Source organism: Eschrichtius robustus, chromosome 2 (assembly GCF_028021215.1).
Source record: "Eschrichtius robustus isolate mEscRob2 chromosome 2, mEscRob2.pri, whole genome shotgun sequence".
In the NCBI taxonomy this organism is placed as follows: Eukaryota; Metazoa; Chordata; class Mammalia; order Artiodactyla; family Eschrichtiidae; genus Eschrichtius; species Eschrichtius robustus.
In genome coordinates, this window is record NC_090825.1 from 70,729,062 (window position 1) to 70,745,420 (window position 16,359).

Consider the following 16,359-nt stretch of genomic DNA (forward strand, 5'->3'; position numbering starts at 1 on the left):
GGCGGGGAAGAAGAAAACTTCTGCGGATCCTGATTTCAAAATACAAATAACCAAACGAGTAGAGAAACATCCCTGGAGAAAAGTCTCCTCGGAAAGACAGAGTTCTTGATGAATCAAACTTAGAAGAGTTCCTCCATCTCACCACCCCACATTTCACAACTTTGAAACGAGGGACGCGTCTTAAAAAGAGCAGAGCAAGGATTTTCTTTTTTAATTCTTAAAACATTACGGGAAATATTTTGCCAGAAAAAATTGATATGTGTCAATATGTATATATATAAAATAATCGATTAAAAAATGACATTTTGAAATATGCAAGGTAATGTAGAGATGTAAGTTTAAATTTCAATAAAATTAAAATACTTTCTTATTTTCCATAAAAATGAATATTTCTTGAAGCGTGTTGCCTTTTGAACATCTCTGAAATGCAAAATTTGATATGATTAAGTACATATGCAGAGTAAGATATGGTGATGATGAGACTTTGCATGAAGTAAAATGTGCCTTGGAACATTCTGCTTAGAACATTAGATTATGGGTCACCAGGTTTCAAGGCTGTCAGTAAAAATTCAGAGTTAGGAAGGTCAACAACAGCTCAGTAGCTGTTTTCTTATTATAACTATTTTTCTAACCTGATTTTTATGCAAAAATTACATTGTAAGGTTGGTTTCAAGTATTAATTTGTAGGAGGCCTAGAGAGGCTGAAAAAGAGATTATATAACTTCAGTAATCTGAAAAATTGTTTTGTATGTATATGAAGAAAAGAATATAATAGCTAAACTGCACATAGTAGAATTTGAGTTACACTGAGAACTTTCATTATGTACAATCAACCATAAGCTTAAAATAATTCCAGCAGCCTTACCGCTACTTCTTTCCACATGAAAGAAGAATTCTTGGAAAATGACAGAGTTACAGAGAAACAATCAGTAATTAAAAAAAAGAAAAGAAAAACAAATACTCTACCATAGTTACACTCTATAGAGCTACAGTCTTCTGCATTTTTTTCTTTTTGCCAACCTAAATAGAAGAAAAATAAAATCATGCTGCTTACTAAAAAGGGGAACTTCATTATGGGAGGCTTCTGTTCACTTTGAGTTTGGCATAAGCAGACAGATGAAGGCAAAGTGGTTTGAGACCCACGGACAGAAGAATTTCTTGTGGACAGACGCTAAAGATCCTTCTCCCACCCCGGCTCTCTCATTTACAAACAAGTTCCCCGAGTGACACACACCTCCCTCCCTTCCCCCTCTCCTCCCCTCGCTCCCTCCCTCCCACAAACCCCTCCCAGTAACACAGAAGAATCTTGACAGAATGGCAGGAAACACGCACAGACTGGTCAGGGAAGGATATGATGTCAGCAACCACGAACAATAAAAGGTGTAAAGGTGCTTCCTTCCCTAAACTGTTCCAGAAGTGTAAAATGGGAACCAAAACTCTTCACTTCCTTCTCTGAGCAGAACTGTCTGAGTGGGCTGGGCGCCTCACCCCACACAGAGAGGCCTTTGAGAGGTTCAGATAAGGGACAAGGAGAAAAATCCAGACACAGGGACAACATTTCTAACTCCTATTTTTAAAACACCTGAGAAGAAAATCCATTTCAGCTCTAGGTTAGTATTTTATATGACTGCTTTAAGAAATAAAAATAAGAAAACGAACAAGTTCATTTTGGTGAAGTAGGAGATACACTGCAATTACCATTTACCATACCTCACCAAAATCATCTGACACAGCTAATGCAGCCATATAATCTTAATTTACTCCCTCGAGGCAAATGAAGAATTCTATACAGCAAAGAGCCAAATGGATACTTTTTTCTTCTTTTTTTGGGTAAAAAACAGAATCATGAAAACTGTTAAAAAAAATCAATGTTTGTTGGGAAAATACACGGATTACTTCTTTGCCCCCATAGTTAAAAAAAAAGATATACTGGGTGGTGGTGAGGCAGGGGGGGAAGAGATTCCTATGTTATTGAAACTTTCAAAGTTTTTAAAAAAATTCAGACTAAGAACCAAAGTAACTAACATAAACTTTCAGTATACAGTGAAACTATTTATTTTAGTCTCATCACTATTAGTTTCTTTCTAACATGGAAATGGCAGTCTACCATAAGATTTCTGTAGGAAGAAAACCACTATCAAGTGGATCTGAGTCATCTTCAGATTTCAATCATCTTCCCACAACACTTTGATTTAGAAATTAAACATAACCTTCAGTTTTGTGTTTTGATCTTAGAGTGAGACTGCCATGCCACATTGAAAGATGTGGGAAGAAATTAATTCTCTGCTGCTAAACTTATCTGTGCAAAGCATGTATTTTGCTACAATAAGCACCGTGCAGTCACTTAAATAAAAACAGCCTATGAATAATGACAAAACATTAAAATATGTGATGTCAGTTTGCAATAAAGAATTCTGGTTTTCTTTTACTCATATTAGCAAATAACTTTTTCACTGACTCACATTTTCACTAACACTAGCATCTTCATAAAATGTTTTATAAAAACTCCAGGCTGAAAAGCAAGCATGCTATATCACACAAGAAATTATACGGTTAAATAAATACAAGCTGGATACCTAGCAAGGGACAAAAATGATCATAAGCCCAGTTGCTGCAAGCCTGGTATTACTAATTCAAACAATTAAATGATTCATTATTATTTTAAGTGGAAAATTTTGCTCATTATGGTGCATCTAGATACATTTAACTTTCTACTTTATGATATGTTTGAAAGACACATGAGGCATGTAATTATATTTTGGTTAAAAGGAACAAGTAGATCTCTTAATTTTTTTCTCTTAAGAAGTATTCTGAACTTTAAAAGATATAATAATTATTAATCTTACTGTTATTCAACTACGTGATGTCTTATGAGTTAGGGAATATTTCTTTGGTCCTGAAAGTCACTCCACTTCTCTCTAAGCTTACCATGTATTATATAGAATGTTATACTACCCTAGCTATGAATGCAAGCTGAATTCGTCCTAAAGACACATAGCTAAGACATCCTCTTAAGGGTAATAAAATTACCCATTCTTCCCCACTGGATTTCATTATCATGAAAATAAACAAAGTTACTTTCTCAATTTATTCCAAGTTAATACGATGCATTTTGCGTCATCTTCAGAACAGTAACATAATGTCAACTGTCTTTCAGTTCCCCACACCTGCCATGCTCCTTCCTACCACAGGGCATATGCAATTCCTGCTGCCTGGAATGCTCCTCCTTCCCCTCTGTGCCTCCTTAACTTCTTCCCTTCCTTTCGGTCTCAGCACATTTCATCTCCCCAGGAAGCACTTCGCGCTCTCCTGATCACATCAAATTCCCCTATAAGGACTCATAGCACCATGTCCTCCTTTGTAGCACTTGTCACAACTGAAATTGCCTGTCTGCCGTCTTCCTCAACATCTGTGCGCCAAGTCTGTTTTATCTGACTTTCGCATTTTCAGTTTCTACCCTAGTGCCAGGCATATCGTAGGAGTTAATAACTATCAGTTGATTAATGAATTAATTCATTAAGATTTTTATCTCTCAGGTGAATATTTTCTTCAGTCACTATTTTTAATGACTATTAAGAACATTTTCATTTATACAGAAGCAGACTGATAACCTCACTTAATCTTTCATTATATTTATATAGCATCTCATATATGGAATAAGAATAATTTATACTGAGAAGTGGAAGTTGAATGGATTTTGGAGTCAGAAAAGCTCAGGGTGTGAACTCTTAACTTGGTACTTAGAAGCTGAGTGACTACAGACTAACGACTTAATCACTTGGAACCACTCTTCCCTTGCTTTACACAAAGTTGGGAACGTACTTCTTCATCTGCAGGATGGTTGTAATCATTAAATGTGGTACTATAGGTGAAGACAAGGTACACAGTAGGACTGGGAACATGGCTTACTACTTGTAAGATTGCTTCAGTTTTGAGGCATAAACTGAAAGTCATACACAATAAGGTTATCAAGTGAATCACAGTCTTTACATATACCATGAAGACCTCACTTTGCAGAGATGATGATGGGCAACTTCTAAAGGTAATACCTCATTTACCCATTAACAATAATCATTATATGAAGAGAAATTTACAGTGTTATAAAAGTTAAGAAGTTCCTCATAAGTATCAGTCATGGAAGAGCTTCAGGCTGCAAAAGTAGAAATAACTAGGGAAATATATCAATTTTCCCAATGACCACGGCTGCTGAAAACTCTACATTAATGTTTCTAGTCCTACTTTAATATCTTTCCCCAAGGACAAAAGGAGATGAAATGTATGTCAGAAATATAATAAGGCTAAAAAGGAACTCGTTTTGAAAACCCCTGCAATTAATTTAATAAGTGGGCCTAACCTGCCATTATCACTGATATAAATCATTTTATTTACACAATTCTAGAATTTAGGAGACACTTACCTTTAAACAACTGCACTGCATTATAAACAATTTAATAAACACAAGGGAAGCACAGCTTCCCAGTCATTATCACCCACGGTACATTTTGCCTTGGACATTTTTTTCACATTGCAGCTTAAACGGCATTCTCCAACCCCCATGCTAAAATAAACTCCAAATAGTCTAAATATGTCAAAAGCCTTGTGCTATCCAACCACACCACAGTTTTTAGTCTTTCTACATCATATTGAGTAATTAAGTCAGGGTTCTAGCAAGTCTTTGTTTTCCTAATTTTTCACCATGTTTCCTTTCAAAAGCCCCTTCGTGATGTGGCAGGGCTCACCACAAGGTAAATCCGCACTGTCCTCGTCACAAAGCAAGAGCTACTAAGCATCACAGAGTGTGTTCTGTTCCCCAGCTGTACCTTTTCCAAAAGCACATGCAGCTGGATTTTTTGCTGCTGTTATTGAACAAAGCAAGTTAAGCACTACACAACACCAATATCAAGTGAAACAAAACTGTCAGCCTTCAACGCAAGCTAGGCTTGAAATGGGAGATGTTGCTATTATAAATTTTCATCTTATGACAAAAATCTGAATTCCCAGGCATCTAATGATCCTGTCAGAAAAATCTTACATTCATTATTTTCTTAATCTTTAATATATCATATTTCATTATTAAAATGTAAATATTCTACACATTTTTTCCTCAAAAGCCTGAGTGTACTAGACACAGTCTTCAGCCTTACTAATACATTTGTGTGTGTGTCTGTGTGTGTTTGTACAGAGGGAATATTTTCCTACAAAACTGCAGCAAATGGAAAAAACATATTTTAGTCTTTCGTAATATGTGGGTAAAACAACAAGTACATTTTAAGATATCTGAGTAGTCCTGAGTATTATCACTAGTAAATAATCACAGTTATTATTAGGATTGTGATATGAATGGTTAAAAGGACATTCTAAGTAAAGGCTAAGTAATAAAATAATACTCTGTATTCAAACATTACATTAAATGATTGAAAATTATGTCCTTGAAAACAATTTGCCTCTGTTGTTATTTACCTTACCAATGTATGTAACATTTAAAGATGACCTTGAAATGAGAAGAAATACTATTGTCCTCCTGCCAATGTTTTTGTTCTACATTAAGAAGAACATGCTTGATAAATCATCTGCTATTTACATTCACTGAATGTCATTTACTTTTGTCTCTAGCTAAACTTTAGAAATTTAAAACGCTTATATAAAAACCTTCTATGTTAATCTATATAATATTCAAAATGCCATAGTCATACCTCAAATCAAAAAAAAGATATTTGATATTACTATTATATGTGGCTCAACATGGAACCCAGTGGTGATTCATCAATTTTTCGCTTTCTCTTCATCTCCTTTACAGCATCCTAATCAACCTAATTAAGGCTTTGTTCATCTGAAACCTCTGATGACAATTTGTTTAACTCTATCCCACTGTGGTCTTCTTATAAGGAGAATTACATCTGATCTTCTGACAGCAATCATTAAATGATCCCAACTGGCTCCAATTAAGCCACATGTCTCACGGCTTCCATATAGTCAAGTGCCAAGTTCCCTGTTTCATTTACACATCATTCTTGGTTTATTTTCTTAAAGCCAATTAAGTATATGTGTCTCATCAAGTGGAACTAAATTTCCTTGTGTCCACTAGCTCAAGACAGGGCACCACCTGACTCCACAGTCACACTGAAGATCATGCAGGACCCCTGAAGCCTTTCTCCCTAGCAGTAGTGCTATTAATGAAAAAAAAAAAAAAACCTTTACTTATTCAGGATGAAATTCATGCACATGTACCTCCTCAAAATAATACACATGTTTAAACAGTTCTGGCTAACGTAAATCAATAACTACTCTTCATCTGGCTTATTTACAAGGATCTTTTCATAGAGTAGTACCTGCATTTAGTTGAGTTTAATATTCCTTTTTTTTTGAACATTTGAAATGATCTCTTTAAGACCCTCTAAAACAGCAGTACCAAAGTAAGACTTTTGAAGTTAACCTTTCTTACCCTTAATTTCTGCTCTAATTTTTTCACGTATACTCAATTGTAAGTTCTATAATGATGTTCCCAGGCCTTCCTATGTGCGCAGGTAGCCTCAGGATTTAGAGCTCATTGATTGTGTGCTACTCCAGGGAAATGGCTGATTAAAAACAGCCTCTTGAGGAGTAGCTCCTATTCACATCTGGCTCATCTTATTCTAAACTCTTAATACCTGTATGGAAATATGACCCCTAGCTTTGGCTTTGGAGAACCTCAGTTCACAGATCCTTTACCTTAGGTGGCAAGGCAGAAACACAGTGAAATTAATCTCAATATGACTGGTGTTTGAAACAGTTTCTGAAGACCTTAATCACTGCCCTGACTACTTTCCTGTGAATATAAACAAATGCACTGTATTTTTATACCTAGTCTAACAATAGCTATCACTGTTCATCTGCTGGTGTCTGATGCAGGCTACCTGTCACAGTTCTCAGAGTAGATGAATTAGAACATATCTGTTCATCCTAATCATACATTAAAAACTGACATTAGGACAGACGACTGGATGGATGTTATGCATCTTATAGGACATTAACCTTGATGGAACATGTAATTCTTTTTATCATTTGACCAACAGATGGAACTACAAAGAAAAAAGAAAACACAATGGAATCTTTAGCATACTGATGTTTGGCAACACCTGGAAAAAAAGAGTATGTGCATTTTCTTTATGATAGCTAAATACATACTTGATCAGCTCTCAGTAAATAACTGTTCTTTTCCTCATTCAAAGAGGAAAATTCAAAATATTTATTACAAAATGCTGATGATTTAGAAAACACCAACCCCACAAATGACTGACTTTTCTACAAAATGTCTAACAAATGTATTAAAATTTTAGTAAAGCACAACAGACGCTCGGGTATTGTATTATGAAATATTTCTCACTGTATTATAGTCATCTCCAATAAGATTTGATGTTAATTTTAGAGCATGCTTCTGCTAAAAAGGGCAAACCCTGCAACAGATTTAGTACAAAGAAGCTGAAAATATCCCGTGGAAAAAAAAATCTGTAGCAAAATCAGCCAGCCCAAATCCTGCCATTACTCAGCACTGCAGTGACGTGCGGATGTTTGTAGTGGTTTGAGGAGCCAGCAGGGGTGGAAACTCTATGTACTCGACTCCAACATGATTGCAATTGAACCTCATCAAAGTAAGAGCTCATAATTTGTCACAGAAAACAGCCAATTAACATATGTTAGAAAAAGGCTTCATAAAGATAATATATGATTAAAGACCCAGTGCAGCTGTTGAAAATCAAAACTATGCATTTAAAAAAGAAATCTCAGCCTGAGCTTCCGTATGGTTAAACTGATAATGGCTACTATGATTTTTTTTTTTTCGTAAGTAGAAAAATATAATTACAGTGCTTCTCGTAAGTTTGGGGTTATGGCGAAAGGGAGAACTGGGTACTGTGGCACTATTTACTATGCCTTACTTACTTCTATAAATAGTTGAAACCCTTGCCAAAACTCTGTAGTTACTTTGTTATAGTGCTATTTTAAAACACAGACCTTCATTGTGAGCTAAATGGCCTTCAGGATGCACTTTGTAGTTGGAGCATTCCTCTCAAAACTATATCCTCCCTTTATCTGTGTAAAACTCCAGGACAAGAGGACTCTACATGACTGCCCCTCTGACTGTAAAACACGCTAGGGCTGTGTAACGCATGGCTTGAATACATCAGAACTTTTGTCAGGGCTGGTGGTCAGGAAGGGTGACAGTTTAATGTCAGAAATGTGATTAAGGTGCCTGTACGCAGCGCAGATCCTCTAACAGGACACAAGGCGGTCTATCTGCCCCAGCTTTGGAGCACATGAACTATACGTAGCTATATGTATTTGGTGTAGTCTCATCATAGACGGTAAATTAAACTCTAGCGTGGACCACGTGGGCAATCAAATCCTGGCCAAGTTGACGTCATCAGAGGCCAAGAGCCAAAATCATGATGTTTAATATTACAGATATCAATGAAAAAGTCTCATCAACAGTCACAGAGACATAAACGCATCGAGCACGATTAAGAGGTGCCAGAGACACCACTGTGAACCAAACAAAGGTCCTGGTCATCACGAACCCGAGGCTTTAAAGGGAGAATGAAGCAATAAACAAGAGAACTAATACAATGATTTTAGACAGAAAACTGCTACAGAGAAAATACCACAGCAGAACAGGCTAGGTAGGGGTGACTAAACAGGAAAGGGCTGACTGAGGTGGATAATGCTGTCAGGGAAGGGTTATTTGAAAAGATGACATCTGAGGAGAGATGTAAACCATGGATGGAGCAAGGCTGCATTTGGAGGGTGAACACTCCAGCACTCCACCTGTCGCTGGTGGTATAAATTTGGCCAATTCTAGTTTCCTAAACCTTAAGTTTCCTCAGCTATAGAATGGGAATAACAACACATATATTCTATAATGAGGTTGTGAGGCTCAAATAAAAAAATAGATCCACTTCATTTGTAAAAATTTAGTTGGATGCAATTCAATTTCTGAAATTCTCTGTGTAAACTTGTTTAATTTTATGGAAATTATAAATACTTTGAAACACAGAGAATATAGTATAATGCAAAAGGTTTCTAAATTTATATTAGTTGGATCCAATGGTGTGTCCTCCCTTGAGATGTGGTTATTTCACTGAAGTAATGCCCACTGGTTGAAATACGTCTTATGGATATAAGTTCATTTTGCAGTGCTAAATATGGATAGTACCATGAGCAATCTGACAAACACAAAATTTCTGCAAATGTAAAATACAGAATTATATTTTTTAAATCATATTTTTAAAACTCTTTCAGAAATAAACAATCTTACAACATTACTAATGTTAACAGTCATTGTTTTAGGTTGATTTATTTCCTCTCTCATAGGGCCCAACTCCCAAGCAATCAGCACAGTTTTGATTAAGATCTCAGTGATAATCAATGAGACAATGTTTCCCAGTGTCTCATTGTACGGGAAACATTCACACATCTTTGGAGTAAGCTATGCAGCCTCAAGCCAAACAGATTAATTTCCAATTTAGAAAGAATAGACAAATTGAATCATCCAGTATTTTTAAAATTAAGGCATTTTTAAGGGAAAAATACAGAATTTAAGGATTATGAATTTTAATGAAAAGGAAATTAGAATGAAGGACAATAGACACTTTAATTTTAAAAGTTGTAAAGTATAAATGTCCAATGAAAAACTATAGTATTTTAAGTAAGGGGAGGGGTCAAAATTTCCTATTCAAGGAAACCTTACTTAAGGAATAATGGGTATATATTTTCAATTTTCCTTCCCCTGTCATGTTTTGGGAGAGTGGTATAAATTTGATCCTTTATTCCATCATTTTCTTTTTATGTACTATTTGGTGAACATAATTTATCAGTTTTAAAGTACGGTAAGTTGTACAATTTACCATGAAGCCTAAATTAACACTAATCTATTTTCATTATTATTGGTTAAATGCCCTGAAAAAGAATCACAAATTTGCAAAGTTTTTTTTTTTTTTTTTTAGTCAAGATGTCTTCTTTCCTTTCCTAAATGAATCACAGTATAGACATTATTCTAGTAAAAACTAGCATAGTGTTTTATTTTATTGTCAGTGCTAACCAATACTTCACATTGCATACTCACCTCCCTCCCTATCTTGTAAGATGACCTTTGGAGGACACTCTCCTCCCCCTCCAAAACCCAGTCATAGCCGCATACAAAGCAGGCACATAAATACGAGTTTCTTCCCTCTATTTGAAGCATTCCCCACTCGATTTTTTCATTTCATCACCTTTCTTTATCTCTTTTTCCACATGTTTAGAACTGAGGGGATATGGAAAGTGAAACTGTCAAAGAGCTAGGAATAGAGGTGTTCTCAGACGAACAGAATGTTTCCTCTGTAAGATGCAGGCAGGGCAGGCAAATGAGCTGCACAGGACGGGCACCGCGGGCAGGGGGGCAGCGGAGTTGGGTCCTGGGCTGAAGGCCTGGCGGGAGGCTCCTTATCTCAGCATGTCTACACATTCTGTCCCAGGTTCTTTTCAAGGAAAGCCCAAGTCATCCTTGGCAGATAATACTACATGGAAAGTATTACAGTACTTTCCCTATAAAAAAGCCGTGTTACAAAAATCAGAAGTTACTGACATGGACAGTTTTTCATCCTGATTCTCTAAAACTTAGGGTCTAAAAAAAAGCAACCACTGGTGGAAGCAAGCTCATGACTCTCCTTAGAAATCCCAAAGTGGATTCCAAAGATCACTGGTTTCTAAGGATGCTAACAAGTGATCCCCCCGCCCACCCTACCCCTCTACACCCTAAAAAAAGTCAGGAAATCAAAAAAACTAGGAAAATAGATTTCTTTGCTACAGGACTTTTCATAGTCTTTAATATGCTGGATGCCAGAATCTGGAGTATTTACAAATTTATCAGGAATATCCCTTGGGAAATGCTAGCTTTGAGGAAAGGATCAAGCTTCTTTCCTCTGACTACTGAATATAAATGCCCCAAACCAACATTTAGCTCCGTGCCTGGCTCAAAGAAAAACCTAACGCTATTGTTGAATAATTGATAAAACAACAATCTATTCTTTTAGCTTGACAAAGGAATACAAACATAACATCAGGTGCAGAAAACTGCTGTTCTTTTAAAGTAAAAATATTAATAAAAATATTTAGCAATTAGTGTGATTTGTTTCCAAAGTCCAAAGCACCAGAAAGCAGTAGAGTGCAGTGGAAAGAAAGCTCTATTTGGAATCAGATTCTTGGGTGGGTTCTGCTACCCAGGAGCTGCAGGTCTTTGGGCCAGTCAACTCCCTTGAGTCTAATTTTCCTCAGACATATAAAGGGAGCTGGGTTCAATTTCTAAAGCCCCCTTTCAAGTTCCTAAATGGTATAAATTCAATAAAGGTGTAAGACACAAAGAGGTCAGAATGCTTCTCCAAAGGATATAGTTCTAGAGAAACAATAAGCTGACAAAAATGTTTAATTGCCTGGTAAACATAATTGTTTTTTCAATTTTTTTTTTGCATTGAAAAGTTGGTTCACCTCAGCCTCAAGCAAAATAAGCAGTTAAGATCAAGGTTATATTATGCACTTTGGACTACTAATCATATTTAGAAATTTAATAAATAATTAGCTATAAATTATAAAATATTATGGCACTAAAAACTTTACCTATATTGACTCTAATCCTCATAGCAGCCTATGAGGAAGGCACTACTACCATTTTCATTTCACAGAAACAAAGGCTGGAGGATAGAGAGGTTAAATTACTTGCCCACGGTCACAGGGCTAGTGTCAGAGTTATAATTTGAACCCTTATAAATCCAGTCCTAGACTTAGTATTCGAATCACACACTCTGCTACTTCTCCATGCTGCAAGGTAATATTCAAGAGAGTACTTTAAAGTTAAAATTCTATACACAAAATGTGATGTTCAGAGGGATTTAGTGGAATCTAAGAAATTCTTTTAAAATCAATGTTCTTTAATGTATCTAACATTCTCTTATTCTTGATGGCAAAAAAAAAAGAGTTTACTTCACCGTACTAGCAGGGGAACAGGATGAAACTTGAGTTAGATACCTTTCATTAAAATATCAGTATTTACTGGCTGATCAGCACCAATGGTATTTTCCCCCTCCTTTCTACAAATGAATGTGGTTGCTCACCAGGGAAAGCAGGGGAGTGTGTATGAATCAGCATATATTCATCTCAACTCTTGGTAAAAACCATCAAAACAGGTGTGTTCCTGAGGATGGGTCAGAAGAGTCAACTTCATTTATGATAAGATGAGGATTACAGAGAGTATCACAGATATCTTGCCACCAGGCTTGGGGCAGTCATCTTGCTCTCCTTCAAAGTACCTCAGGGAGGTTTCTAAGCCAGATCTAACCAACCCTGGTATTACCCTGGTCATTATCTCTTCACTCCCTCACATTTCTACTGCTCCTCTTGATATTCCTTCTCCTTCATCTCCTCAAATTATGGTCTGCTACAATATTCTTCTATGGGCAGTAGAGTTTCCACTTTAGAATTTTATACATTTACCTACTTCTTTAGAATTCTTTGTGTTTGAGACCTCTGGGTATAACTGCAACGCAACCTCTTTAAATATATTCTTTTGGAAGTAATTTTATGGCTATCAACTTTATAAGACACACACCTAATAAAATATACAAATTAACTATACAATAACAGTGGACATGATTGGCAATATACTTATGATGGCTGGAAGAAAAATCACACACTGGTGTGCTACAGAAGTTCACATCATTTTTTTTCCACAATGTATCGCAGAGCTTGCTCTATCAGAGCCTACAGAGTATGAGGATGTAATTGTATACTTTCAGCAGGTATCAGCCTTTTCTCCTACTTTCATAGGCAGAATACTGTGGTACATATGTCTTCATTTATATATTTACACATGTTTACTGTACCAGTTGGTGAGCACTATAGGTCAGTGCCACTCAAAAACTCCACAAGCAACAATGGCACATTATATCCAAGGCTGAATTCAATTTAAGATGCTAGGGCAGGTGACTGCAAAGAGAAAGCTCAAAATGGCTGCCTAGGTATCCCAGGCACTTTGAGAGGGCTTGTGGTAAACAGGAAATCTCTGAGATTTCTAACTCAGTAAGAAAGGACCTGTTGGCAAATACTGCCTTTCACAGCGAAGACAGCTCTGGAATAACTTTTACGTCGGTGTCACTCATGCCTGTGGGTGGATCCAGTAATAAGAGAGCTCTGAGAAGTGGAGGGGGGAGCACGTTGCTTTTAGATGTCAGAAAAGCGGACATGATCATCAAGCAACTAGTTAACACACCAAATCATTATTTGGCCACATTCCTCAGGATCCTAAAAGTCAAAATTGTATAAAAATGTTCATCTTTTATAACTTATGAATTGGAAAACAATGAATAATGGCACAGTCTCTATTCAGTTCCTTTGAAAAAAATTAGTTAAGATGAATATTTAATAACTGCTTCCCTGAATTTAATATGGAGAATTTCAGGGTGGGCTTGGACATTGCACTTGCCTTAAAATGCTCTTTATGAGAAAGATAAACTTTGCTATGTTACAGAAGAGCAAAATAGTCTTTTTTTTTTTTTTTTTTTTTTGTAGAAATACATATCTACATTTCCATTCAGCCAAGGTAAGAGGAGAAATGCCGGATATTAATAGTGGCAGGGGCCATGCAAGGTCATATCATTTTTCCCTCCTTCAGATAATACCATACCCAAATTATTTCATAAAGATTCCACCTCTCTTTTAAGGCCTTCCGGAAAAGGAGCCACATAACCTTCCTCACTAACCTATTTTGATATCTCACAACTCTCACTCTCAGGAAATTCTTACTTATAGCTAATCCCTCACAGAGTGCTTTATGCCCAGTCCTGTTGTTCTAGCCTCTGCAGAGAGAACAACACCGGGTGATCATGTTTTCATGTCATGTGCTTTAAGACTGTGAATTGAATTATATCTATTTTTGTCGCGCTTTCCTTGCTTTAGTTTCTCCTTTTTCCCCCATCTTTGTGGCTCTTCATTTCAAGTCATACCTACCTGTAGCTCTGGAGTCCAAAAATATACATAGTACTAAAAAAAGGCTCTTGTATACTCCTATCAGATACATATTTTTAATTATTCACACACTGCATGAATTCTAAAGTAAATGTTTACCTTTTCATTTATTCCAATTTTGTATTTTTTCCCCTGCCAGATTTGCTTCCAGCCAACTCTTCCACAAGTTTGTATTTAAAGAGTTTTTTTTTTTTTCCTTGACTTCATGATTTCTGACCAGTTCTCCAGTCTACCAAGGTCACACTGCATTCTGATCTTGTCTTTTCAAGGGCCAGACTTCAAAAACTCTCTTTACACAGAACCCTTTAAATTTAATGTACAAATTATTTATTTCACTATTCTTTTAGCTACCATTCAAATCTGTCTGGTTTAAGGACTATTTCCCCAATTTATGGATGAGGATGTCATACAGAACAAAATCAAAAGGCTTGGAAAGTTGAGATTATACCTATCCCTTCTCCTTCACACTCTACAGTGAAGGTTAAAATATTCTCATAGGACCAGTTTTTATACTCACACCCAGGGTGTTACAGGATGTATAACAAATGTATAACAAATCATTGTGATTTTTTTCCTTGTATATTTTTAAGTCTACAAATAAGAGAGTTAGTAATGGTGGTTCCTTGGGTCACCCTTTGTTTTCTTTTAAAAATGTCATCACTGTGATAGTTACCTTCTAGCCTTTACTAAAAAATCCTTAAGAATAGTAGCTTGTGGCCCCGCTACTGTTACAAGAATTCCTGCTACTAAAATTATGTTACAAGAATTCCTGCTACTAAAATTATCTTAGGCTTTAGCCAGAATTGCTCAGGAGTTCCATGAAATTTGCTTTGTTATTTAATATCACTTGATTCCTTAGGTCATACGTACATATGTTACATTTCATGGATGTGGCCAAAACCATGAGGTCATTTCACTGCTTAATAAAGGTAAAAAATAAAGCAAAGAATCATTAAATACATTCCTTCATTCAACCATTTTTTTTGGGGGGGGGTAACTGCTATGTTCCAGGCACTATTCTAAGGGATCTATCAAGGAATAAAACAGATAAAAATTCATGCCCTCGTGGAACTTACAACATTCCTGATATTATCTGTATTTACTTTCCCCTCCACATGAAAATTGGGCTACTCTTTATCCTTTGCTGTTATTTTTGGTTAAACTGAATAAATTTGTAAATATCATATCTTAATTCTGACTCTCCTTATTAAACTTTAAGCCTTTACTATTTTCTTGGAACTTTCATTTCCATATTATTTTAAATTTCTTTTTTTTCTCATAATACTTTTTTATTCCCATTCCTCATAAGGTCTTTCTTTAGCCAACCAGATACTCTCCTCCCTTTCTAAATGTTTGTGATACAAGATGAAGTGGTCTTTGACTACTTGTGCATCCTCCAACCTACATACTAAATTTTCTAAGAATGCCTTTTAAGTATTTCCAAGTCCTTTGAAAATCTGTTCCATTAAATTCATCTTTTTCTATTGTTGAATTTTTCAGATCTTTAATTCCTGCCTGGGATTGGATCCTAAAATAATGTAAATCTTTGGTTAATCATCAGGTCTGATAAAAGCTAAACTAATTAATGAATAATAGTCTTAGCTTTATTGAAAGAGAAATAAATTCTAATAAATTAAGAAAGCCACTCATTTTCACGTTTCCTGATTGTATGTCTGGGTAAGGTATGACTGAAATATTTGGATATTTCTATTATACTAGGACGGAAACAAGTGATCAGTGACTCCCTATGGTATAATAAAAGATAGAAGATTAGAAACGAAGTGCAATTACAGACATCAACTGTATGGAAAAAAAAAATAAAAGACACACAGTAAGAAAAATCCTTCCCTGAGAATTTATGGATATAGCATCAGCCATCAAAATGACAGTAAACAAAGAAGTGGGAGATACTGTGATAATTCTTCATCAAAATTTTAGTTTTCATTAAGTATGTTGAAAAGGTTCTCAGGAGGAGAAAACAGTAAGATAAAGGAGAACACACCTCTTCCATGTGGCTAGATGTGTGCCCATATGCCAACTTCCTTGGCAAATTTTTCATGTATTTATAAGAACCTAAATCATAATAATTTTAAAAAGATGTTAACCTAGAATAGGATTTCAATGGTTTTTGAAGGAAAGCAACTTTTCTTTTCTAGAAGCCTTGAAATCGAGGCACCATCCTATAGTGAAACGTATGAACTGGAGAGGGCACATGATGATGCTCACCACAGCCATCTACCCACAGAAACTTACTGCCCCTCCTCCAATCCTGCCCTAGAAGGAGAAGAAGAGTATGGTGCAGAGATAGGCACATCACTGACAACCATCTGG

General features: G+C 36.0%; 1 protein-coding gene across 10 annotated transcripts in view; it reads right to left on the minus strand.

Moving 5' to 3' along the window:
* The window catches only part of MEF2C (myocyte enhancer factor 2C), a 144,338-nt gene that overhangs the window by 94,205 nt on the left and 33,774 nt on the right, over positions 1-16,359 (minus strand). The window contains exon 1 of one of the 10 annotated variants that reach the window (XM_068535622.1): positions 1,055-1,176. The exons of the other annotated variants lie outside the window; for them this stretch is intronic. The gene's annotated coding sequence lies outside the window, so the exon portion shown is untranslated. Of the gene's footprint in view, positions 1-1,054; positions 1,177-16,359 lie in introns of those variants that run through there. 10 annotated transcript variants of the gene reach the window in all.